This window comes from Notamacropus eugenii, chromosome 5, assembly GCF_028372415.1.
Source record: "Notamacropus eugenii isolate mMacEug1 chromosome 5, mMacEug1.pri_v2, whole genome shotgun sequence".
Classification (NCBI taxonomy): Eukaryota; Metazoa; Chordata; class Mammalia; order Diprotodontia; family Macropodidae; genus Notamacropus; species Notamacropus eugenii.
The window spans coordinates 98,071,736-98,099,132 of record NC_092876.1 but is presented as its reverse complement, the minus strand read 5'-3'; the positions used below and the strand labels follow the sequence as shown (position 1 = coordinate 98,099,132).

Genomic DNA, 27,397 nt, shown 5'->3' with positions numbered 1-27,397 from the left:
ATTCTAGCTTAGTATCCTCTCTCTCCGAGGAGAGTGAAGAGGCCAGCTTCTGGTTGCAACTTTCTGCTTCCCCTCCTGGAAGGAATCAGTCTCCTTTGGAAAAGGATGGGGAAAGGATACACCAGTGATACTTACTCTCACCTTCTTATGAGTCACCTCTAGACAGAGCCATATGGACACACACAGACAAACATATATATCTATATCTGTATATCTATGTATTTAAAACACAACACTTTGCCCCTATATATATCTATTATATATATAGAGAAAATATATATGGGCAAAGCATAACACATATAACACTCTACATCTTGACATATGTATGTGCATATATATGCCTATATCTACATATATATGTATACAAATGTGTAGATTCTGATGGAAAATTTCTGTAGGTTGTTCATCTCGATACATGTGGTAATCGAGGCAAAAGTTTTGCTCCACTTGGCTTTTCCTGGGTAGGTGCTTCGGTCAAATTGTTTTGCGCAGTTACAGTTCTTTTCTAGGAGGCACTGCCATATTTCAGGATTTGATGCAACCAGCACAATGTCATTTACAAACAGGAATATCCACAAGACCTCACCAACACACGCAGCACATATGCAATGTGAACTCTAAGCTGGCTCTCCTTGATAACAGTAGCAGACACCTTTAGTAATCTTGCGTCTCCTGATTTTGTGTCTTCTGATGTTTATAATCAGGTATTTTGAGGAATCTTGAACAATTTTGATGTTTGACTAAAAGTAGTTTGTTGAAAGAGAGCCTTTAAAGTAGCATTTCACTGTTTTGGATCAAATGCATCTTATAATCAATAAACATAGTATGCTCTTGAATTCTCTATCTTTTAGCTAGGTGTTTAATGGCACATTGTGAAATATTGCTTGTAGAGATATGCCATTCTCTACTAATGTGCTCTCTGTGTATGTAAATCATTCATGATAATTTTATAGAAAAGGAAAATTAGGCACATAGTTCAGTAGTTGTTAATATTCTCTGTCTTTTTTTTTTGACTGATAAAGGTCTGAGGCTTTCCTAACCCTTTTGTGTCTTTCCCTCCTTTAGATACCTTGTGAATCAGTCCCTTAACATTTTCACAATTTTGTCACTGTCTACCATGCTTCTGCTCTATTTGCACATGGTCTAATCTGGCCACCTTTCCCATCTTTGTTTTCCTTAGCACCACATCTACTTCTTCTACAAGCACAGCCAGGATTGTGATATTAGAACTTCAGTGTAGTAGAGCTACTCTCCTTAATAATGAAAGTTTGGTATAAAAATCTTTGCACATCTTTTGCTTTCAATTTTTCTGGTTTTTGTTGGTCTTTTAAAGTTGTCATCCCTAAATGTTCTCTGGGTGACTTTGTTTAGTTGGGTCTCTCACCAACCTTTTTAAAAATTGATTTTACCATTCTTGTTTCTCTTTGTTCTAGGAAGCAATACTACTTCCAATCTTCCATCATCTTGATAAAAAAAAATTGCAAGCAAGTTTATATTCTAAACTGGTTTTGCCTTGGATTCACTGCTTGGTAAGTTATCTGTTTGTTAACAAAACATTTTGTGTCTCCTTGTTATGGAACTGATTCACTACAGTCAAACTTCCATATCAAATTATTATAGTCTATGTCTATGTCCTTTTCTCTACTCAGTAGCTATTTTCCTTGATGATAATAATAATAATAATAACTAATATTTATGTAGCACTTACTATGTGCCAGGCACTATGCTGTGCTTTGCAATTATTATTTAATTTGATCCTCACAAAAATCCTGGGAAGTAGGTGCTATTGTTATTCTTATTTTACAGATGAGGAAACAGAGGCAAACAAAGGTTAAGTGACTTGCCCAGGGTCACACAGCTAGTAAGTGTTTGAGGGTGGATTTGAACTTTATGCTTCCTGATTCGAGGTTCAACTCCCATCAAGTAGGGTCACCTCTCTGCTTCTATTGTTCAAACAGGTCAGAATTAAGTTGTTCCAAATGCATATCATATCTTTTTATTCTCTATTCCAGCTGTGTATTAATTTTGATCTTTGCTTCAATAGATCAATGGTCTGACCATACACAATTAAGCACCAAGCATTTGGTAAGAGTCCACCATGTCTCAGGAACTGTTAGAAGCTGGGAACATAGCCTCTGCCCTCAAGGAGCTCACGTTCTATCTGGATCAACTACATATACACACACATGCACATATGTATATATACACAAGCACATATATGTAAATATATGTCTATGTGTGTGTAAACATATATACAGTATATGAGGCAGTGTGGTTTAGTATATAAAGGACTGATCTCAAAGCCAGGAAGACCCCCTGCTGATATGTCCTAGCTATGTGACCCTAAACTTCTCAATGTTCTAGATAACTCTCTAAATTTCAGAGAAGGTGCCAACCTGCATCGATAAAGGGAATTTCCTTGCCTGAGAGTACCCTATACCAATAAAATCACAAGTCCAGTTCCTATATACAATATGTAAAATAAATATAAGGTTATTTTTTGAGGGGAAATGCCCTTGCAGCTTGGGGGTGAGGGTGGATGTTGGTTTACAATTCTTGACTCATTTGCTATTAAGAAACAGAAGTGCATTTTGGTCAGTGAGTGCTATTTTAAGGTATGCTCATTTCTGTATCAGCAGCCAATTAAAAGATATTCTTTCACCATTCCACAAGGAGCAGGAAACAATAATAGAATACCTGCACATGGTCTGAAGTGGAAGGCAGAGAACCTCATTACACACTCCCTTCTGGACAGAATCCCCAAGTGTACAAGCAGGTTGGTACTGGTCAGAGCTTATGGCTTATGTTTGAAAGACTGGGCCTCCATTGGCTATGCCTTGGTGAATAAATGCAGACATAGTATGATAAAAAAAATATGTAAATGTAAAAAAATTCTGGGAGAAAGGCAGTAAGCTAGGGGTTCAGAAAAGGCTTTATGCAGAAAGTGACATTTGTTCTGGGCTTGAAAGAAAACAAGAACTTCTAAAAAGAGGAAGTGGTGAGGGAGTATACGGTATTGTTAATGTATTTTTGCTTAATTTGAAGATCTTTCTTATTCATTAATAAGCCCATATGACCTGCTTAAATCACATGGAAGCCTAAATCACATGTGATGGGAGAAGCTTGCTGCCTGGGTGGACCAGAAAAGGGTGGAGCAGGAACAGAGCTGAGAGGAAGTTGATCAGACTAGTCAGAGCTGGGGAGGACAGAGGAAGCAGGCAGCTGGCTGTGAGTGAGAGAAGGGCATTTTTCTTAGGGGAGCCTGTTTGTGGGAAGGCCTGATAATGTGTATAGACTTCTTGGTTGCTATGATGGATTGGTCTTTCTGATGTTTGAATAAATGTTTTAGTTTTGTCTTCCGTGTGGAAAGTCTGTTATATTTTGCGATTCAGAACTGTGCTGGCATATTCATAGGAACTGTAGGGGCTATGAATACTGCATTGGTGCTACATTCATGTAGCAGCAAGCACCTTGACATATATCTAGGATGGCCTGCTAGCACAGGTTCTTAGATCTGCTTTTCTAAAAGGTAAGCAGCTTTTGAGGGGTCAACAATCTTTTTTTTAATCACTTATGCAAACAGAAAAAATACAAGGCAGAGAAATGAAGACCAACAGACAGGGCTTCTAACTATCTGACCATAAGTAATACATACATAGTTATTAGAGACAAAAGCACCAACATCTGGGTTTTCAAAATCGGGGGGGAGCTTCTTAACGGCTACCTAGAGTCTCATCTGGCACATGACCCTTCTTCCAAAGAGTAAGCCCCCAAAGCAAAACTTCACGTTGAAGTATATATACAATTTTTAGAGCTACAGGGCATGGCGCTCATGACCCAGTGCCTCATTACAAATTAACAAAAAGTGTGGGGTTTCCTATAAAACAAGCCTCCTCTGATCAAGCAACTCTCATTAACATTATACATACCCATCCATGAGGGACAACCAGGGCAAAAGCAAAGAGAAGGGAGCTGAAATGTGCTCTATGAGGAATAGCAGGACCATAGAGCCCATGAAAAAGAGTCATTGTACAATAAAGCTGGAAAGGTGAGTTGGAGTCCGGTTGTAAAAGACTTTCATTCCACTGGCAGAAGAATGTATTTAATCCAAGAGGTAATAGGGAGACACTGGCATTTACTGAGCAAGGAAATGACGTGGTCAGGCCTGTTTTTTTGGGAATATCATTTTTGGCAGATATGTGGTGGACACATTGGAGTGGGGAGAGGTGAGACTGGGGGATGTGTGAGTAGAGAAGTCAGAGATGTTTTCTAGGTAGAAATGACAGGACTTAGATTGTTGTGGAGTGAGGGGGAATAAGATGAAGAATGACTGTAATCACAAACCTGGGTGACTAAAGTGATGGCAGTGCTCTTGAAATGAAGAGAGAAGTCTAGAAGAAGCATAGGTTTTTTGGGAAAAGATGGTAAGCTTTGTTTTTGACACTTTGAGATTGAGCTATACCTATAGGATATCTTATGTGAAATCTCCACTATGCAGTTGGTGATCTTAAAGCAGAGGTCAATAGAGAGAGACTAGGGCTGGATATGCAAATTAGATTAGAGGCATCTTCATAAAGATAATAATAATGGTAATAGCTGGCATTTCTATGGCACTTTAGTTTACGTAATGCTTTACGTATGGTATCTCCTTTAATCCTCATGAAAATCCTGAGAGGTAGCTACTATTATCATCTTCATTTTACAGGTGAGGAAACTGAGGCACAGGGAGGCTAAATAACTTGCCTAGAGTCACATAGCTAAGTAAGTGCCTTAAGTAGGATTCAAGTTCAGGTCTTCCTGACTCCAGGTTTAGCACTTTATTGACAGTTGATAGTCAAACCCCTGTGAGTTGATGAGGAAGCTAAGTGAAAGTATATAGAGATGGAAGAGACAAAAGGACCCAAGAGAGAGCCTTGGGGACACACTTAGAAAGGGCATGATATGGATGATGTATGAGTCAGAAAGAGGGATAGTTAGCTGAAGCTCATAAAACCAGAGGTGATTTATTGTTGGTACCCCCAAATGTTTGGTACATTGTGGGTGTTTAACAAATTATTGATCATTGATTGGTTTTCACTGTTGCAGAACTTACCAGAGCTTGGACTCACTTGTCCTACCTTTCAAGAACCCAGGTTTACTTCCTTGTCATAACTGTAGAAATTTTAGAAATTGTAGAAATTTTCCTGAGTTAATGGGGTAAAACCAATTATCTCTATACCCATATGGCACAGACTGACACAACAGATAAAATGTTTGACCTGGAAACAAGAAGACCTGAGCTCAAATCCAACTTCACATGCTTATTTGCTGTGTGACTGTAGGCAAGTCATTTAGTTTTTCTCTCCCTCTTTTTCCTCATCTGTAAAATGAGGCTAACAATAGCACCTACCTCTCAGGGTTTTTGTGAGTAGAAAATGAAAATTAAATTTGTAATGTACTTTTTTGCAAACTTTAAGGCACTGTGTAATTTCTAGCTTTACAATTGATGAATCTGTTCTATATGTCATAAATTTGTAAATTATTAGTGCTGGAAAGGTACCTTAGAGATCTTTATAGATGAAGAAACTGATCTTTTGAAGTTTATTGAAGCACAAACATAATGGATTATGAAGAAATTTTGACAAAAAACTTTGATGAAGGACTAAATAAAGCTGATGAATTCAATAAGTAATGCAATCCAACAAACTTTTTTTTCAAGAGGCACTTCTGAGGTTGATGAAGTTTAAATGATAAATATGCATTTAAAAAAATCCCACAACACGCATTTTCCCCCTCTGCTTCCAACAACTATTCTTGCATAATGAAATTCATAGTAGATGAGAGGCTGTTGGAAGACTGAATGCTCCAAGAGTTAGAATCTCTGTAGTGTCCTACTGGACAACAGAGCTGTCTTATAAATAGCCCTAAGCAGCCCAAGCAGGAACATATCATTAAGATCGTTTAAGTAATTAAAACATTTTGATGCTTCAGTTTCATTAAATCAAACACCATGGTTTAGTGGATAGAGTGCTTTACTTGGAGTCAGAAAGACATAGTTCCATAATCAGAAGTAAGTCATCTAACACATCTGAAACCATAATTCTGTACTTTCATTTTTGAGCCTTCTTGTATCATGGGGTCATAGATTTATAGATGGAAGGGATTTTAGAGGTTAATAAGTTCATTTAATAGATGAGGAACTAAGGTCTGAGGAGGTTATTTGACTTGCCTGTGTTCACACAGGTGGTAAATGTCAGAGCCAGAATTCAAACTAAGGTCTCCTGACTCTAAATCTAACTTGGAGTCTATAAATGATAAAGAGCTTATGTAGAAATGGCAGATCATTGACATAGTTTCATTAAATTATATCGAAATTTAAATTTTATTTTAAAGCCCTACTTAACCTATAGTTGTAGGCCATAAGCACGGCTATGTCTAGAATGGTCTTGGGATGCATTTCTACTTCATTTAGTTACAATGGCTCATCTATAGCCATTATTAAAAGAAGATATTACACATATTATTGTATCAAATAACGATTTTCATTATTTTGCAAAAGATATCTGTCTTCCAGGGAGGCACTTTGGTATATAACATTTCTAATGAGTTTGATGGGATGGCTGGTACTTCATTATCATAAATATCATTTTTATTATCTGTTAATAAAAAGGTGAGGTCCTGTTCTCAAAGTTTATACTGGAAATGCAACTTTGACCAGTGTGAGATCAAAACTGTAATGGTTACAGCAATAGGAAAAGTCTTTTCATGTAAGAGTCCTTATCCCTTTTTGTGTGTCATGGCTCTATCTGGCAATCTGATGAGACCTACAGACCCCTTGTCAAGGTACTACTTCTAAATGTCTAAAATAAAATATAATAATATTAATATGTAGTTATCAAAATATTTTTAAAAAATGAATTCAAGTACCCCTTGCTTCTTAGTATGATACATATTTTATATGATGCTTTAGTATGATAAATGCAAAGTGTCAATCTTAGTACAAGTTTTTTTGGTGATAATAAATTGAAAATAATCCTTTGGAATAATGAATATTTAAAACTTTTAAATTTTCTAAGTGCTTTGAGTGACTGAATGTAATATTCATAAGACATCAGCTCCTGTAATACCAAATCCATATATGCAGTGATTTAGTCAATGATTCTCATTAATTGCTACAGGAGTTTGGACCATGTGATCATGGTGCCAGTCATATCTCAATCTTTCATTTTAGAGGACCTTCATAAGTATCTATCTAACCATTTAGACTGACTGTTCTGTGATCTACATAAACCATCTAGTTACCTAAAATTCCCTGGGCCTATTTCTTGAAATGATAAGTTTTCATACACATACATGTGATATATATGTATATACATATATATGTACATATATATTTTTTCAGTTATATCCAACTTTTTGTGATCCCATTTGGGGTTTCTTGGCAAAGGTACTGGAGTGGATTGTCATTTCCTTCTCCAGCTCATTTCACAGATGATGAAACTGAGGCAAACAGGTGTCAATGACTTGCCTAGGGTCACATAGCCAGTATGAGACTGGATTTGAACTCAGGTCTCCCTGACTCCAGTCCTAGAGCTCTATTGTTAACTATTTCCAGACAAACTTCTGATTTAAATATATTTTAAATAACTTGTATGTAAGGAGATACTATAATCTTCCTAATAATAACCATATTCACTGTTGCAAAATGTTCTTTTATATCCAGTCTCAACGTCATTGTTTCAATAAGATCCTACTATATGCTTAGAGCTGCTTTAGCCGCTTTTGGGAGGAGATAATAAATCCTTGTTGATTGATTGATACCAAAGTTCAGGAGATACTATGGATTCAATAATTACCTCTAAGTATATAATTCCCAGGACAGTGAGGTAGTACAGTAAATAAGAGCCCTGGGCCTGGAGTTAGGAAGACTCCTCTTCTCAAGTTCAGACAAGACTGAAGAACAACTGAACAACAACATATAATTCTCAGATCTACATACCCTTCCCTCATCTCTTTCCTGAATTACAAACCTAAATCACCAGCTGTCTCCTGGACATCACCCAGGTTAGCCCCTGAAGTCTGTTTTCCAAGTTGTCAATCATATCTGTGGTTCTCATAATTTACCTATGTCTCTCACAAGGCAGCGTTTCAGGGATTTTTCATCTCCCTCCAAATTTCCAATCTCTACAACAGTATCTGACATGGTGCTTAATAAATACTTGTTGATTTATAGATTGATGTTACAGTGGGAAGATTGTACATTTGTAGATCCAAGGCATTTGAATTTTAGTCTTATTTCTGCTATTAACTTCATGACTTCAGGTCATCTACTTAAATATCTCTAGGTTATGGTGTCTTCATCAGTAAAATGAGAAAAATAGACTAAGAATCTTTCTAGCTCTAAAATCCACAGTTTATACAGTAGGTCCCAGAACTGGACATTGGTCTTTAAACTACTTTGTCCTGAACAAAGAAGAGGATGAGACAGATTGTTTCCAAGAACCCCTGTACTCTCTGTCTCTCTCTGTCTCTGTCTCTGTCTCTGTCTCTGTCTCTGTCTCTGTCTCTGTCTCTCTCTCTCTCTCTCTCTCTCTCTCTCTCTCTCTCTCTCTCTCTCCTCCCTCCCTCCCTTCCTCCCTCCCTCCCTCCCTCTCTGTCTCTCTCTCTCTCTCTGTCTCTCTCTCCCTCCCTCCTCTCTCTCTCTCTCTCTCTCTCCACATTCCAGAGGCATAGAATAATAGATCTACAACTGGAAGTAATCTCAAAGGTTATCTAGTCCACCCCATTCATTTTACAGGTGAAGAAACTGAGACCCAGAGATGTTAAGTGACTTGCCCAAGGTCACATGAGTTGAAAATGGCAGACAAGATTTGAACCTACATTCTATAGCTCCAAATTCCATGGTTTCTCCATTGTATCATATTGTCTTTTTTTTAAAAAAGTCTCAAGTTGAAGCTATGTGGTACAGTGGATAGTGCTGGACATGGAGTCAGGAAGATCTGAGTTCAAATCTGACCTCAGACACTTACTAGACATGTGACCAGGGGCAAGTCACTTAACCTTGTTTGCCTCAGTTTCCTCTTCTGTAAAGTGGGCTGGAGACCAAAATGGCAAAACTATTCTAGTATCTTTACTAAGAAAACCTCAAATGGAGTCAAGAAAAATAGGACATGACTAAAAAACAACATTTCAAATCAAGTAAAGCTTGAAGTCCAGATATAGATTAAGGCACAAAGTTATGTCCTTTAATCTGTGTTGACTGGGCAGTGCTTCTCTAAAAAGGGTGGATAGAGAGGAAGAGTATTTCAGAAAAGGAAAATTGGCGGTGACTCACATTTGTAGCCTACTTTAAGGTGTGAAAAGCAATTCACGCATCATTCCTCTTGATACCCACAATAACCTTTGTGAAGTGTTACTATCCTTACTTTACAAATGAGGAGACTGAGGCTCAAAAGATGCCTTGTCCTGGGTCAAACAGGTAGGAAGTGCCTGCCCAGTTTCCTTCTGATACTGCTGAGAACAACCATAGGTGGTTTATTTTCTTCTAGGAGGGGCTGATTGAGAAGCGATTAATACTTTGCTCATCTCACAAAGATGATGAGTAGTAACTGTGAACCACTTAGCACTCTGTCAGTCCTTTTTGGTGGTAGAGAGAGAGGCAGTAGGCCTGGGCACTGCCTCCCTCAGTGGAGGAGGGACAGTGATAAATGGATGGGTACAGATGGAGCTTGTCACCCTGCCAACCTTCCTCTCTCAAATTTCTCCCACTGCCTTTGACTTCAGGGAAATCTCAAAATGTTGCATATGTGGGCAAAATACACCTACCTGGACATCAATTAAAACTTTTGACTAAAAAGGTGAGTCTATGAACACTCCATTCTCCTCCTCTCCCCAAACATCTCAGGCTTCACTCAGGCTAGATGGTACAGTGGAGTTGGACCCAAAGGAAGACCTAAATTCAGATTCTGTCTTTGACTTATTAGCTATATGACCTTGGGCAAGTAACTAATTTTTGGTCTGCCTCAGTTTCCTCAACTGTGAAATGAGTATTATAATAATAGCATCCCTCTCACAGAGTTGTTCTCAGAATCAAATAAGATGATATTTGTAAAGTGTTTAGCTGAGTCTCTTTCATATAGTAAGTACTTAATCAATGTTTATTCCCCTTTTCCAACCCCACACACCGAAACTGCCCCAAGAGTAGAGAATTCATCATGTGCTATTTCCTGGTTTTTGCTATTCAAATTCTCTCTTGTGAAAATCTCTTATTTCAAGCATAACCACAAATTAAAGGGAACTTAGACTGATGCAAGACATGACTCATATAAAGAAATAAAAAACCCCTCTGATGAGCATGCAGAATGAAATTTCAGACAGATTGAAACTATGTCTGTACCCTTTCTTAAGCTGTGTCAAATTTTCCTTTTTCTGAGAGGATATTTGCCTGAAATTCATTTTAAAACATTAAAGAAAACCCAACAACTAATAAATTTCATGCTCCAGAAAGCTATGAGAATTCTACACTTAAGACAAAAAAAAGAAAATTATTACTCAGGAAGTTAATTAGTCCAATTCCTTCCATTGCATTCAATAAATATAAGTGGGATGGAATTGAAAAGACCTGTGTGAAAACATTAAAAAGGTTATGGTAGACAGAGGGCTTGCTTGTTGCTTTCACAGCTGCCTGGCTACAGAATTAGGGAATTACTTTTCCAGAAAGTCACCTGGCAACCTATATAAAGCTCTTATTCCATTATTATGTAACTGACACTTGGGGATATAGAATAGAATCCTGAAAATAAATGATGTAATAGTAAATTTAGATTCAGAAACCAAAAGACCCTTGTAATACCTGGCCATGCCAAAGGCGAATGGATAATGCCATGTCTTTGTCTGGAGTCAGAGGACTTGGGTGTGAACCCTGACTCTGCTTCTCTTCTAGTTATGTGATCCTAGCATTCTTGAAATGAGGGAGTTGTACTAGATTAGTTCTAAGACCCTTTCTAGTGCTTAATCTATAATTTTATGATGTCCACCAATTGAGGATTGATTTCCCCCTCCCTCCACCCACTAAGTTGACTTTTCGTTTTGCCAGTGGCTGAAGGAGACATTACTCAATGGAACTGTATCTGTAATTGGAGGCTTACCATGATGAAACTTGGGGCAAAAAGAGAAATTACTGGGAGTGCATACTTTTTGGTGACTGAGTTCTAGACTTAGGCTCCTTGGGGTGTATTTAACGTCAATTAAGCAACTGCACTGAGTGGCTTATAGTATAAGAGTTCTTAACAGGGAGTCCATAAACTTGATGGTTTTTTTTTTCAGTTCTGTTAACTATATTTCAATATAATTGCTTTCCTTTGCGATCCTTTGTTTTATGCACTTAAAAATTGGATTCTGGGAAGGGGTCAATGGGTTTTATCACACTGCCCAAGTAGGTCATGACCCTCCAAAATGTTAACAATGGCTTAAAATGATTAGCTTTGAGAATTGCCTGTTGCTTCATCTTTTTTTTAAAGTTATGTCTGACTCTTCATGACCCTATTTGGGGTTTTCTTGGAAAAGATACTAGAGTGGTTTGTCATTTCCTTCTCCAGTTCATTTTACAGATGAGGAAACTGAAGCAAACAGAGTTAAGTGACTGTCTCATAGTCACATACCTGGTAAGTGTATGAGGCCATATTTGAAGTCAGGAAGGCTTATCTTCCTGACTCCAGGCCCAGTACTCTATCCACAGTGCCACATAGGTGCCTGGTTTGGCTGAGTGTATCACAGGCAATTCTCAAGATGATTGACTTTGAGAACTGTCTAGAATACTCAGTCAAATAATTCTATCACATTCCTGATAAGAAAGGGAGCTGGAAGAAGTCACTCACTAGCAGTAACGAAAGAACTGAATTCAAACAATAAATGAGGAACAAATGTCTTAATAAAGCTTTTCCAGGGTGGGGAACCTGTGGTCTCCAGGTCACTTATGGCCCTCTAGGTCCTCAAGTGTGGCCCTTTGACAGAATCCAAACTTCACAGAACAAATCCCCTTCATAAAAGAATGTGTTCAGTAAAACTTGGACTCAGTCAAAAAACTTCACCCAAGGTCCTAAAAGGCCATGTGTGGTCTTAAGACTGCAGGTTCCCCACCCCTGTCCTAGCTCAGCAATTTGTGGCACTTTGAATTATGGATCTGCCACCTACATTGTATACATTTTCATACCACTTAAGAGTCTCCCTGCATTCGCTCCCTCTCCTGTAATCTGGCTCCTGGCTTTCTCAGTATTTTAAATTTCACATTTTAGAGGTTTTCCCTCCATAGCCAGTGCCTGTAGAGTCTTCGCCAGTAGCTCACCTCTTCCTGTAATTAAATGTCAGGGTGAGGTCTCCAATTTTATCTTCTATTTTTTTCTGTGACAAGTTTGGCATAATACCTCTCTGCGACAGCAGTAAGGAGAAAGAAGTCACATTTCAGCCTGCAAAGTGCATACTGATCATGGCAGATGGGCTCAGACAAAATGGATTTCCTTCTTTTCTTTCAGTACCATGGACAAAACTCAAAATGGGCTTCCCCATTCAGCAGGCAGGATGCTGTCTAGCATCAAGCAGACAAGGACAGAGCCAGTCAAAGAAGCAATGAATGTTGTCTGTAATGAAATCGCTTTCTGGCCATTTTCATGAAAAATGAACTCCATTCTGAAACTTGCCTTCTTCTTGGGCTGCTCCTGTCTGGAAGGAAGAGTACGATCCAAAGTTGTTTTTGTTTGTTTTTCTCCTGAGTTGAGGAGTTTTCAGTGTTTTTTAGTGGCATTAGATTGCAGTTAAGGGGAGATCAGCTATCCAGGCCCCAGAGTACCCACCCTCACATTTACTTTTCAAATAAAAAAAAAAAAACTTCCACACAATCATTTCTTGATTTTTTCTCCTTTTTTCTTTTCCTTCTCACTCACTGTCACTGACCAGGTTTCCTAAGCTAGTGTAGGATTTAACTAAGGACATGGTCAAAGTTTGGAAAAACACCTATTCCATTGCTTGGCTTCAGTTCATCAATAAACTTTATGCAGAATCTTTCCCTTTAGCCTTAACTATTTCCTTCTGGTTCATTCTCATTCCTTTGCCTTTTTCTGATGGGCCTTATTTCCTGGCTCCTAATAATTTCCATTATTCTGGTTTAGGATCTTCTTCACATTCAGGACTATGATAAACATCTTATTTTAACTTAAAATTTTAGTTATGGAATAATAAATTGGTAATTGAATTCAAATGAAAGGCAGACCAGTGTGAAAAGTAGTGATAAAATTACTTTATATGGTCAGTTCAGGTGTTTCCGAGGACATAAACAAAGCCTCATGCTGAATTGACTGAACATGAGTAATATACAAACTACTGGTAGAAAACATACCAAAAAAAAAGGATGGGGCACCATGGCCCTTCTCGGCTTTATCATCATTGCCAAATCCTTGGTTTGGCAATATTCAGGGAAGTAAAGGTATATGCATCATGAAATCAAGTCCATTCAAGACATCAATTATTTATTAAACATTTATCAGGTAACTGAACCCCAGGCCACCTGCTTGGTACAGACCACTGACTGTTTCCAGATGGCCTTCAGCTATTAGAGAGCTATGGGCTTTTATACTGAGGTAGACTAAGGAAGCTGGATACTCTAATCTAGGATGGACTAACCCCCACTGCCATTGAATAGTCCTACAGCTGAGTGGTACAGTGCAGAGAGTGCTGGACTTGGAGTCAGAAAGATCTAAGTTGAAATCCTGCCTCAGATATTTACTAGCTCTGGGCAAGTCACTTAATGACTCTTAAAACCTCAATTTTCTTATGTGTATTGTTGTGTGTTTGTCCTTCGTTGCCGAAGAAGACTGTGCCATCAGAGAAATGATGACATGATTTGCACTTGACTTTGTTTTGAGTGAGGGAAGGCTGTGCAGGTCACCAGCCTCACTTCTCCTCCAGAGCCATCTGAATCCAGTGACCTGATATTCCTTAAGATGACTGGAGATGACCCAGAATGCACTAGGAGACCTTAGTCCCTTTAGGCCAAGGTCTTTGCAGGTACTCACTTAGTGCGTGGTAACACCCATTCATTGAATAGACCTGTTTAAGAAGTAGCCAGGGCATGGCCCCTTTAATGAAGTGAAAAAAAAACAAAGACATCAGGCTGGGTGGGAAACCTCAGTACTTACTATTGATAATCCCTCCAAAGCCAGGAGGGTCCAGAAGAGAGCCTTTAAGGGGGAGGGAGGGGCACTGAGCTTCACAGTGCAGTATGTGTAAAATGAGAATAATAAGAGCGCCTCCTTCCCACGGTTGTATAAAGCACTTTGCAAATCTTCAAGAATTTTGTGAATACTATTATTATTACTGTTATTACTTATAGGTTAGATGAAATAAGAATTTATGCTCTGTTCTTATTTATAGAATCCCAGTGTCAAGCTTGATTGTTAAGTTAAAGTTAAACCTTAAGTTAAAGTTTGTTGGGGCAGATAAAACTTCTAAATTACTAAAAATTCAAAATTACTTTGATAAGGTAAATTAAAAAACAAAAACAAAAACAAAATACTAATTAGTATTATCAAATAGCATGCCACTCAGTGTTTTCTGCCAAGCTGTCCTCAAATAGTTGCTCTCCAGTCAACGTACATTTTATCTCTAAAACTATATACTCTAAAAACTAGTTTTCCTTTTCTTTTATTTTTTAGTGTCACTTTCAAACCACATTGAAATTTACACAATAGCCTGATGGATTGTGATCATTAAAACCCATAGAATTTTGGGAGGCAGGGGAGGCAGAAGTAGTCTGGAAGAGATTCAGGTGGGTGGAAAAGAGGTGATAGAACAGGAAGATCAGCTTTGGTCTAGGATTTAGTACAACTAGTAAGCATAATATAATGCTGATGAGTCTTATGATTTAAAAAACTCAAATGCAATCCAAGGTCATATTTCATGTGGGGGCACTGACAAATAAGTTGAATTATTTCCATAATAAAGTCTGAAACACAGAACATGTGTTTCCCTTCTAGATTTAGTGATTTATTACTTAGCGGATGCTTTTTAACATGAGTGATGGCATCACTTGTAAATAAGGCAATACTTTCAGTATAATGCTTCATGGTCTACATCAGGATACCTTTGCAATGGATCAGAAAGGTTCAGCTGAGGATACATTTTTCAGTACATCTAATTATAATAACATCTCGGCTTCAGATCTGAAAATTTTCATTCTGGCTCTACATGGCAATCAATACACACAAGCATTATACAGTGGTAGAGAAATTTGTCTTGTTCTTAAACTGAAGTAAGCTTCACTTTAGAACATATTTGGATCTGTATTGTTTACTTGTACAACCAACACAATAATGCCAAGAAAAAAACTAATTTAAAATTCAGCATTATTCGGGGAGATAGTTTAAGCCCATTGTGGTTCACTTTAGCCTTAAGTACATTATAATCTCTTCAAAAGAGAAGTAGATATGATTTCCAAGTTAATAAGGAAATTAAATCAAAAGACTCTATTAATCATTTGATGTATATAGATGACCTTAGGCTATCTGGCTTCACCAAAACAAAACAAAAGAAGCCTATTAACTCCTTCATCATGAGGAATCATTCTCCAATGATAAAAAATGATATTTGGACTCAATCTCAATATCATTCCTCTTGTATGCAAAAGAAAGATAGGGACTGAAAGTTTCAAGTTTAAGGTTAGTCAACACGTGTTTATTAAGTGCCTACTATGTGCTAGAAGATACACAGAATTGCCATGTTCTTTTCCAGACAAGATACACTAAGCATAAAACTATCAAGAAAAAAGCTATGGTTGATTACATTAAGAGACTTATTGGCATCCTAAAGTAAAAGCTTTGTAGAAAGAGTACATTTAAGGAAATTAATGCTTATGCGCCACTAATCTTAATATACATTTTGGAACTATAAAATGGACCAAAATAGATTTGGAAAAGTATACTAACAAGAACTTGTATAATATTCACAAAGCAAAGGATCCCACACCCTAAGGCACATGTAGAAACATTAATACTTCCTCACCAAAAGGAGTAAGAGGATTGCTCAACGTTCTAAGAATATGTGGTAAAAGGGTAAAAAAGCCATAGAAATAGTACTAGAACAAGGAGACATCCCTTCACCTTATAATAGTAGAGGCTGACAACAGGTGCAAACCATTATATTTGTTGAATGTAACAAAAATTGGCTGACTTCTGCATAAAACTCATGAAATAGCTAAGATCCAGTAGTGGAATCAAGAGGTCCTCCAATAGCAAACTACACATAAACTCACTTAACAATAGCTAAACAAAGAAATATCAAATAAATGGCTGAGTTATATAAATATTTTAAAGGAAAGAGACTTAGGTTGATGATAGCAAGTCAGGGTTAGGTCATCACACCAAGAATTACATGAGTCTAAATTCATGATAAATGCAGATTCTCCAAGGAATGACAGGATAAGGGTAGGATAAGAAAATAGTGTAAAAAAATTTATACCTAACAAGGCATAAATAGGCAAATATAATTATATGACATCTCAGTATATTTTATATACTGACAGACAACAAGTCCCTAACTTGAAATATAGACACCAAAATATTCCAGAGAACTCACATAAGAACTCAAATAAATACACTGGAACTGGACCATGATCATATACTAAGCTGTGGCCCATGATCACTTGAACAAGTTGTTGCCATATCAGCTCATGATCACCAATCTGTGGTGAATGAAAGACTTTCAAAGTACAGAGCCTTAGGAGAAAATGAAATCATGTGGAAACAGAGTAAAGTGTATATCACCCCTATTATTCTGTCTTCTAATCGAGCTGTACTAATAATGTTTTCAATGAGTCCACAGAAGATAAGATTATATCCTAATGATTTTTATGAATGGAAGATCCTTGTCATTAGAGGTTGTCTCATTAGCTGTATTTGTATCTAATCACCATTTTATGAGGGGCATGGTGATTTCACTCTGGGTTTGTAGTTGACTTGCTGGTCTTCTCTACATTCTTTTCAGTATCCTTGTCCCCTCTTCTGCAACTTGTTTCTATTTTCCCTTTGAGGGTTATCTTTTCAGATTAGAATGTAAATTATCTGAGGGGAGAAATTGGTTGTTTTTTGCTTGTATGTATATCTTCAGCACTTAGCACAGTGCCTAGCATATAGTAGATACTTAATGATACTTGTTGATAATTGTCATTGATTCATTCTACTGCAACTTATAGTTATTTTATCCACTTGTACAGTAGTCCACAGAAAATTACATATAAAAAATAGTAGCAGGATAATGGCTTGTCCCAGAACTGTTTCCATGTCAACTCCATTAAATTAAAATGAGAGTAATTTTCCTATAATAACAATAATTCACATTTATATTGTACTTAAAGCTTCACAAAGTAATTTCCTCTCAACAGCTTTAGTTAGCCATTGGTATCCAACTGCTTTTCATGAAAGAAGCAGTAAAATTCAATAATTATACAAATTGAATGGATTTTTGAAAATTATCATTGAGTGGTAAAAGACTTCTTGCTATGTATTTTGCTTGTGTAACAAACTGCAAATATCTATGGGTATTAATGGTATCAAAGATTTCTCAGTTGTTGTTATATCAGCACACTATAAGGATACCATGCTACTTTTTAGGAATGCAACAGAGCAGGAAGAGCCTTGGATTCAGTTAGACCTAGATTTGAATCGGAGCTCTTTTACTCTCTGTACTTGGGTGAGTCATTTAACTTCTCTAGATGTCTGCTTTCTCATTTGTAAAATGAGGGGTTAGACTGGATAATTTCTAAAACCTTTCTGACTCTAAGTGCTATGAAGTCAAGAAAACATAAACTTAAAAAAAATTGCCTGGGAAGGATCTCTCAGTTTTATGGGCTATATAATATACTTAGTTTTGTAAAAATGAAAAACCAAGTAATTTGTTGAAAAATAATTAAATAGATTTTAAAATAAACTTATGAGAAAGGTTGCATGGCACAATAGAGAACCAGCCTTGGAGTCAGCAAAAACTAGAGTCAAGACCTACCTTTCCCACATACTAGTTATTATTCATAAGACTACAGATAGCTTTAATTTCTTTATCTGAGAACTGCCTGTTCTTGTCCTTTGACCTTTTATGAGTTAGGAAATGGCTTTTATTCTTGGAAATTTGACTCAGTTCTCTGGATATATTTTAGAAATGAGGCCTTTATCTCAGACACTAGCTGCAAAAATTTTTCCCAGTTTTCTGCTTCCCTCCTAATCTTAGTTGCAAAGGCTTTCTTTGCACAAAAGTTTCAATTTAATGTAATCAGAGTTATCCATTTTGTATTTCATAATGTTCTTTATCTCTTGTTTGGTCATAAATTCCTCCATTCTCCATAAAATTGACAAATAAACTATTTCTTGCTCCCCTAATTTGTTTATAGTATCAGCCTTTATACCTAGATTGTGTACCCATTTCTGCTATGCAGTGTCAAGCTTTGGTTTATGCCCAGTTTACATCACATTATTTTCCAGTTTTCCCAGCAGCTTTTGTCAAATAATGAGTTCTTATCCCAGAAGCTGAGGTCCTTGGGTTTACCAAACAGTAGACCACTATATTCATTGACTATTCTGTCTTGAGTACCTAACCTATTCAACTGATCTACCCCTCTATTTCTTAGTCAGTACCAAGCGGTTTTGATGACTGCAGCTTTATAATACAATTTGAGATCTGGTATGGCTAGGCCACCTTCCCTAGTGTATCTTTTCATTAATTTCGTTGGTATTCTGGAATCATTTGTTCTTTCAGATGAATTTTGATATTTTTTCTAGCTCTATAAAATAATTTTTGGTAGCTTGTATTGCACTGAATAAGTAAATTATGAGAAACTGATTTTTTCCAATTATTTAGATCTGACTTTATTTGCATGAAAAGTTGTTTTGGAATTGTGTTCATATAATCCCCGGTTTTGTTTTGGCAGGTAGACTCCCAAATATTTCATAGTGTCTACAGTAACTTTACATGGGATTTATCTTTCTATCTCTTACTGTTGGGGTTTGTTAGTAATATATAGAAATGCAGATGATTTATGTGGGTTTATTTTGTGTCCTGGTAACTTTGCTAAAGTTGTTTTTTATTTCAAGTAGTTTTTTACTTAATTCTCTAGGATTCTCTAAGTATATCATCATATTGTCTGTAAAGAGCGATAACTTAGTTTCTTCTTTGCCTATTCTAAGTCCTTCTCTTTATTTTTCTTCTCTTCTTGCTAAAGCTAACATTTCTAGTACCATAATGAATAATAGTGGTGATAATGGACACTCTTGTTTCACCCGCAATCTTATTAGAAATGCATCTAACTTATCTCTATTATATATAATGCTTGCTGATGGTTTTAGGCAGATTATTTATTATTTTAAGGAAGGTTCCAGTTATTCCTATACTTTTCAATGTTTTCACTAGTAATGGGTATTGTATTTTGTCAAAAGTCTTCTCTGCATATAATCACATGGTTTCTGTTGGTTTGGTTGTTGACAAGATCAATTACACTGATAGTTTTCCTAATATTGATGTAGCCTTGCATTCCTGGTATAAATCCTACCTGATCAAAGTATAATATTCATATGATAAGTTGCTGTAATCTGTTTTGCTAATATCTTATTTAAAATTTTTTCATCTATACTCATTAGGGAAATTGGTCTATAATTTTTTTTTTCTGTTTTGTCTCTTCCAGGTTTAGATATAAGCACCATATTCATATTATAAAAAGAATTTGGTAGGACTCTTTTGCCAATTTTCCCAAATAGTCTGTATCATGTAGGAACTAACTGTTCTTTAAATGTTTGATAGAATTCACTTGTAAATCCATCTGGCCCTGGAGATTTTTTCCTAGGAAGTTTGTTGATGGCTTATTCAATTTCTTTGTCTGAGATGGAGTTATTTAAGTATTTTACTTCTTCTTTTGTTAATCTGGGCAATTTACATTTTTTAAAAAAATATTCATCCAGTTCACTAAGATTGTCAAATTTATGGGCATACAGTTGGGAAAAAATAATTTATTATTGTTTTAATTTACTCTTCATTGGAGGGGAATTCAACCTTTACATTTTTGATACTGGTAATTTGGTTTTCTTCTTTCTTTTTTAAAATCAAATTGACCAAAGGTTATTAATTTGATTGGTTTTTCATAAAACCAGCTCTTAGTTTTATTTATTAGTTCAATAGTTTTCTTAATTTCAATTTTATTAATCTCTCCTTTCATTTTCAGTATTTCCACTTTTGTATTTAATTGGAGATTTTCAATTTGTTTCTTTGTCTAGTTTTTTCAGTTGCGTGCCCAATTCATTGATTTCATCTTTCTCTATTTTATTCATGCAAGCATTCAGAGATACAAAACTTCTCTTAAGAACTGCTTTTGCTGCATCCCATAAGTTTTGGTAGGTTGTCTCATTATTGTCATTCTCTTGAATGAAGTTATTGATTGCCTCTGATTTGTTGTTTGACCCACTCATTCTCTAGGATTAAATTATTTAGTTTCCAATTAATTTTTGGTTTATCTTTCCATGGCCCTTTATTACATATAATTTTTATTGCATCATGATATGAAAAGAATGAATTGAGTATTTCTGCCTTTCTGATGTGGATTGTGAGGTTTTATGCCCTAGCACATGGTCAATTTTTGTGTAGATGACATGTACCACTGAGAAAAAGGTGTATTCTTTTCTATCCACATTTTATCTATTCTTTTCTATCCACATTTTATCTTTTATATGTACCCTTTCCAGAATTCTATTCATCTCTTTAACTTCTTTCTTGTTTATTTTGAAGTTAGATTTATCAAGTTCAGAGAGGGGGAGGTTGAGGTCCCCTACTAGTATCAGCTTGCTGTCTACTTATTCCTGTAACTCCCTTAACTTCTCCTCTATGAATTTGGGTATATGCTACTTGGTGAAGGTAGATTTAGTAAAGATATTACTTCATTGTATATGATGCCTTTTAGCAGGATATAGTTTCCTTCCTTATCTCTTTTGATTAAACCTATTTTTTGCTTTTCCTGAGATTAGGATTGCTACCCCTGTTTTATTTTACCTCAGCTGAAACACAATACATTCTACTCCAGCCTTTTCCTTTACCATGTGTGTATCCCCCAGTTTCAAATGCGTTTCTTATAAACAACATATCATAGGATTATGGTTTTACATCCATTTTTCTATCTGCCTCTGTTTTATGGACAGTTCATCCCATTTACATTCACAGTTATGGTTACTATCTGTGTTTTTCTCTCCATTCTATCACTGCCTCCCTGCATTTGTGCTTTCATTTCTCCCTTCTCCTCCTCAATCTTTTTACTTTTGACCACTACCTCCCTCAATCTTTCCTCCCTTCTATCAGCTCCCTCCCTTTTCTTTCCCTTTTCCCTTACTACTTCTTCTCTCCCTTCTATCCACCCCTCATTTTTCTTTCCCTTTTCCCCTTCTACTGCCTGTAGGGCAAGTTAGATTTCTATACTTAAATGAGTATGTCATTCCCTCCTTGAACCAATTCCAATGAGAGTAAAGCTCAGACAATACTTATCTCCCTCCCTTCTTTCCCTCTACTATAATGTGTTTTTGTGCTTCTTCATGTGCCTTTTCTGCCTCCTCCTTTCCTCTTCTCCCTTTGCACCCCTTAAATAGTTTTTTTATCTTCACATCAGTTAATTTATACCCACTTTCTCTATCTGTATATCTCTCATTTAAATGTTACAACCAATATACGGTTCTCAAAATTGACAAATATCATCCTCCCATATAGGGGTGTAAACAGTTTGCCCATATAAAATAACAGGTTTTTTCTTCTTTTTTTTCTCTGCTTACTTTTTAATGGCTCTCTTGATTCTTGTATTTGAAGATCAAATTTTCTATTGAGCTCTGGCCTTTTCATCAGGAAGGTCTGGAAATCTCTTATTTCATTGAATGCCCATCTCCTTGACTGAAAGATTATGCTCAATTTTTCTGGTTAATTGATCTTTGGTTATAGTTCAAGCTCCTTTGCCTTACTGAATATCATATTTCCATCCCTCTGATCTTTTAATATAGAAGCTGCAAGTTCTTGTGTGACCCTGACTATCTGATTTGTTTCTTTATGGTTCCTGCATAATATTCTTAGTGTTTTCAATTTGGGATCTCTTTCAGGAGGTAATTGATGGGTTCTTTCAATGATGGTTTTGTCCTCTGGATCTCAGGACAGTTTTCCTTGATGATTTCTTGGAAGATACTGTCCAGGCTCTTTATTTCATCATGGCTTTCTGGTAGACCAATAATTCTTAGATTTTCTTTCCTGGACCTATTTTCCAGGTCAGTTGTTTTTCCAATGAGATATTTTACATTTTCTTCTATTTTAGCATTCTTTAGATTTTATTTGATGGATTCTTGAGGTATCATAGAGTCATTAGCATCTACTTGCCCATTTCTAATTTTTAACAACATATTGTTTTCTTCTGTTAGCTTTTGTACCTCCTTTCCCATTTGTCCAATTGTTCTTTTTAAGAAGTTATTTTCTCCAGTTAAGTTTTGTACCTCCTTATCCATTTGGCTAATTTTACTTTAAAGGAGCTGGTTGTACTTTTTAAATCATTGGTCAGTTTTTCTTCTATCTCTCTCATTTTGTTTTTAAAATCTTTTTTGAGCTCTTCAAAGAATGCTCTTTGGGCTTCAGACTAGTTCATATTCCCTTTTGAGATTTCAGATATGGGTATATTGTCCATACTGTCCTCCTCTGAATTTGTATTTTGATCTTTCCTGTCCCTGTAATAAGATTCTGTGGGCTTTGTTTTTCTAATTTGCTTCTTGCTCATGATGATTGCCTTTTTCCTGGCTTTTAAAGTGGATCTCTGCTTCTGAGGCACAGGAGGCTCTGTCCCATGTTTCTTGTGCTGGGAGCTAGGGTCCTGCTTACCAACTCTCTGTTTTGTGACCTCTGGTTCTTTCAGCTGGAAACTAAATAATGCTGCAGCTTACCTGGTGCTGAGCTGGCTGGTGTCTGCCAAGGCTGAGGCCAGGTGAAGTCTGAGTTTCCACTGGGTTACAATGAAGCTTGCAGTGTGAGGTGTGTGGAGGAGGTGTGGTCTGGCTGTAGGAGATCTCTTCCTCCCCTATGGCTGCTCTAGAGCACAGGCAGGCTCAGTGGCTGGTGAACCCCTGTCTGCATTGGTGTCTGCCCAATTCCCCTGGCTGTGTTAAGGCACACCTAGAATCCTGGTGTTGGTGCTTACCAGCTCCCTTCTCCTCAATGCCCTTCCCTCCCCCCTAGCTCAGGCTCTCCTACTCGTCCACTGAGGTGGAGCTTGCTGGGATACCTCTGGTCCTGCACCGGTGCCCTTCACCCACAGCAAGAGGGATCATTCCCTTTTGATCTCACTAGCCTCCCAAGCTTAAAGACTGCTGTACTTCTTCTGCTGTACCCATTATTCCTAGATTTTTCCTGGGGCAATATTCTTTGGGTTTTTTAGGGTCAAACAGGGAGTATGAGAGCACTTACAGTTTACTCTGTCATCTTGGCTCCTGGAAGTTCAAATTCATATTCTTTAAAAGGTATAGAATGATATACTCACACCTAAACAGGGACTCACTTTGCAAAATGTAAAAGTAGTACTAAATCATTGCTTCTATAACTTGTCTCTTGCAACCTAAAAGTTTGTTCAAGTCTGAAAGGGCCTCATACACACACAGAGAGACAAACACATACACATATAAACCTAACCAAGCTATCAATGTCATTATTTAACATGCAGTCTTGAATTCTGAATTTCATGGATTTTTGTTTAAACATTGGTTTAAAAAATATAGTTGAGGGCATTTTTAATGCTTGTTGATTTATTCATATTGTATTCCATATTTATTATATTGGTCAGCAAAGTTGTGGCAATTTCAAATTGAATTTTAACTAGCCAGGATGATTTAAGGGATGAACTTCTGACAACACTGTATTTTCAAAATAATTTTATTGTAGTTTCTACTTCAGTTCTAATAGCTTTCCTATGGATGGGGTAGATATCACTATAGTCCTTATTTTTCAGCTGAAAAATCTGAATCCAAATGAATGACTTGTTCAAGGTTATAGTACCAGATGCTAGCTTTCAAACTGGTTCTGTACTATAGAACTCTGTCTTTTTCTCCAGCCCTGTTCCTTTAGCTTGCCACCTGACAGAAAACAGTAATGCCTAGTTTGAAATATATAATTTTCCATATCCTTTATGGCAAATAATATTCCAACATATTTTGCATATTTCATTCCTTTTACTAGGGAAGAAAAGAGAATAAAACTGACTATCTTTATGGTCTTTCTCTGTCCAGTTCTCTTTCCACTGTCTTCTCTTCTGTTCCCTTCCTGAAATCATTCCTAAAGCAATAAGGAACACAGATGAAAGGCTCTCATAGGATTAACTGGCCCCTCTGGACTTTCGTTCAATGTAGAGTTTTGTATCATTTAGAATATTAGGAAATCTTCCTGATGTATACTGTAGTGGGAAATAATAAGGAAATTTCATCACGGTCTTCCCTTGCCTCCATTGACGTAAAGAGCATAAGCCAATTTGGGTAGGGTTTATATGAATGCTAATTTTGCCTATAGTATGTGTTTTTATTATTTTATTAGGCATAATTTCCTATTCAAGTCAAGCCACAGATTTGTGCAGGCACATACATTTTTAGTATGGATTATACTAGATGTCCCTTGAAGTTCCTCCAAACTTTGGGATCCCATGGTTGCTTTTTCTCATGAAAACAGATTCATGGAGTTGGAAAGGACCTTAAGAAGTCACCTAGACTATTATTCCCTGTTTAAAAGCTACCTAAAAAGATAGCTACCTAGCTTGTTCTTTAAAATCATTTTTAAAAGTCAATGTCTATCACCATTTATCTAGGGAGAACTTCTTAATGTCTAACTCAAGTCTCTTCAGCAGCAGTGTAAGCCCATTTTTTATTGTTTTATCTCAAAAAAACAGTCACTCACTATCTATCTGTTGCTATGATATGCTAAAAGACTTATTAACTCATTGTTATACCCTGAGCTTTTTTTTCTAGGTCAAATAAACTCACCTCCTTTTTAAAAAAGTATTCTTCTAGTTACTATAAAATAGATGAAGAAGGTAGACATATTATTTTCCAAATCACTGAATAGAGATATAAAAAAGTTAAAGGATTTATTGCAAGCAGCATAATGAGTCAGTGGTTGAGCTATAAAGAACCTACTTCAAATCTTACAAAACAATTTTAAAAGTATTCAAGCATCTAAGTCCTGAATACATGGGAATAGATCAATACAGTAAATCATAAAATGGCAGAATTTTAGAACTGTACACAAATGAATAAGTGAATGAAACTAATATCCAGGACCACACAAGCTCTCAGAGAATTGCTAATAGTGCTAAGGAGCTGTCCATGGTAGAAGGTCATAAGAAAACTGAAATGGGGACAGAATTAACTCTAAGGGCTAGGGCTTAAACAGATGAAGACATAGTCTTTATACCAAGTAAGTCAAATTAGTAAATGAAGCATTTGTATAAATTTAAACCATCTGGCTACCCAACTCTATGGAATTTTGCCTGGCTTTAGGCTGTATTTGCCCATCTTGCTTTTGTTCCACATTGCTAACCTATGCTTCTGTACCTTGGATATAATTCTCAACTTTGTCCCTACATCTAAGTTTTACCTGGTTACCTGTGTAACTGTACCTAGTTATAAATGACCCTTTGGCCTCATTTGACCCTTCACTAACTTCTAGTTCCTTATCACTAGAATTGTCTTTTTTTTGTTGTCTCCCTTCTTGTTAGTGCTGTCTCTGTCCTTGAATTTATGTGTGTATATATATGTATGTGTGTGTGTGTGTGTGTGTGTGTGTGTGTGTGTGTGTGTGTGTATATATATATATGTGTGGCTAGCTGTTAGTACATTATATCTCTCTAGTAGAGTATAAGCTCTTTGAGGATAGAAACTGTTTATTATTTTGTCTTTGAATCTGTAGTGCCTACAATAGTGCCTTGTACATAACAGGCACTTCACAAATACTTGTTGAATTGGATCAAATTGATTTCACCAGATTAGGCTCCCCTGTGGGCCCCGAAACCCATCTCATAGAAGCATCTAGAAAATTCAGTCCTATTCCTGCTTCCTACCATTGTGGGGTAGAGGCAAGAGAACAGCACTCACTATTGGAAGTAGTTATAAGCAATCTGAGAAATTCATTTTCTTGATATCTACTCCATTCTCCTTATTTTCACTCCAATCAACTTATAGGAGAATATTGGCTTATCCAAAGAGAGTAATCTCTGTAGAGTTTTTATTTAGTATCTTGCATACTATAGATTTCCTAGTCTGGTCTAACTTATGAATAGAAACTATTCTAAAAAAAAAAAGAATAAACAATGCTAGGTGGCATAGTAGACAGAAGGCTGGAGCTGGAGTCAAGAAGACGAGTTCTAATCTGGCTTCTGACACTATCTATATGAGTCTGGGCAAATCACTTAACCTCAGTCTCAGTTTTCTTGTCTTTAAAATGGGGATAATAACAGTACTTGTTTCCCAGGGTTATTGTGAGTATAAAATGATATACTATTTGGAAATCATTTTGCCCACCTTAAAGTGCTACATGTGTTATTGTATTGTATTATATTGTAGGGCTATCATATTCAGGAGAGTAAGATTTTTAGCTGTGTTTTCCTCAAAATGCTGACCAGATGACTTCCATCTATTCCCCTTGTTAGCTTGTCAGAATTAGATTCACAATTTTCATGTGGTTCCTTTGCCTCTGAGCATTCATTTTAATGATTGCTCCCACAGTATTAGGAGGACAGCTTCAAAACTCTGTGGATCAGATTCTCAATCATGGGCATAATCTCCTAAATGAATTACAAATTACTTTTAGTCTTTGCAAGATCCTTTGTTAAAGGATATTGAATGTACCACTGTTATGTTGGTTAAATTATGTCATACTTTTGAAGAGTGTTGTTATCTCAAATCATGATTTGATTTCTAATTAACATATGTAAGATTTAAATCACACACAATCTTTTCTGACTCTATCAAAAAAGGGGAAAAAAGGAGTACCATACTAGGGAAAAGTCTTGTTTGTGAATTATACAATTTTATTTCCTGTTTAAATAATTTGTCTGGGAATGGTGTTAGGAATCAAGAAAATGAATTTGTATGCTAAGTCTACCACTAACTTGGGTAGTGATCTTGGATGAGTGGCTAAAACTTTCTGTGCCTCACTTTCCTTTTCTATGAAATGGGGAGAATGCCCTGCCTACCTCACAGGCTTGTTTTGAGGAGGAAATGTGGGAAAAAAAGGAACCTAATTTTGATGTCACACAGGACCTTTCTCCAAAAGCCCTTTTAAATAGTGCCATATGAACGTCAACATCATTATTCTATTTTATTTTGCCTTCATAAAAAGAAAG

At 36.5% G+C, this 27,397-nt stretch overlaps 1 long non-coding RNA gene across 2 annotated transcripts in view; it reads left to right on the top strand.

Moving 5' to 3' along the window:
* The window catches only part of LOC140504926 (uncharacterized), a 290,680-nt gene that overhangs the window by 154,742 nt on the left and 108,541 nt on the right, over positions 1-27,397 (top strand). Inside the window, exons 4-5 of one of the 2 annotated variants that reach the window (XR_011967284.1) lie at positions 1,434-1,529; positions 2,637-2,776. This is a non-coding gene — a long non-coding RNA (uncharacterized lncRNA). The remainder of the gene's footprint in view (positions 1-1,433; positions 1,530-2,636; positions 2,777-27,397) is intronic. The other variant, XR_011967283.1, reaches the window with a different exon arrangement.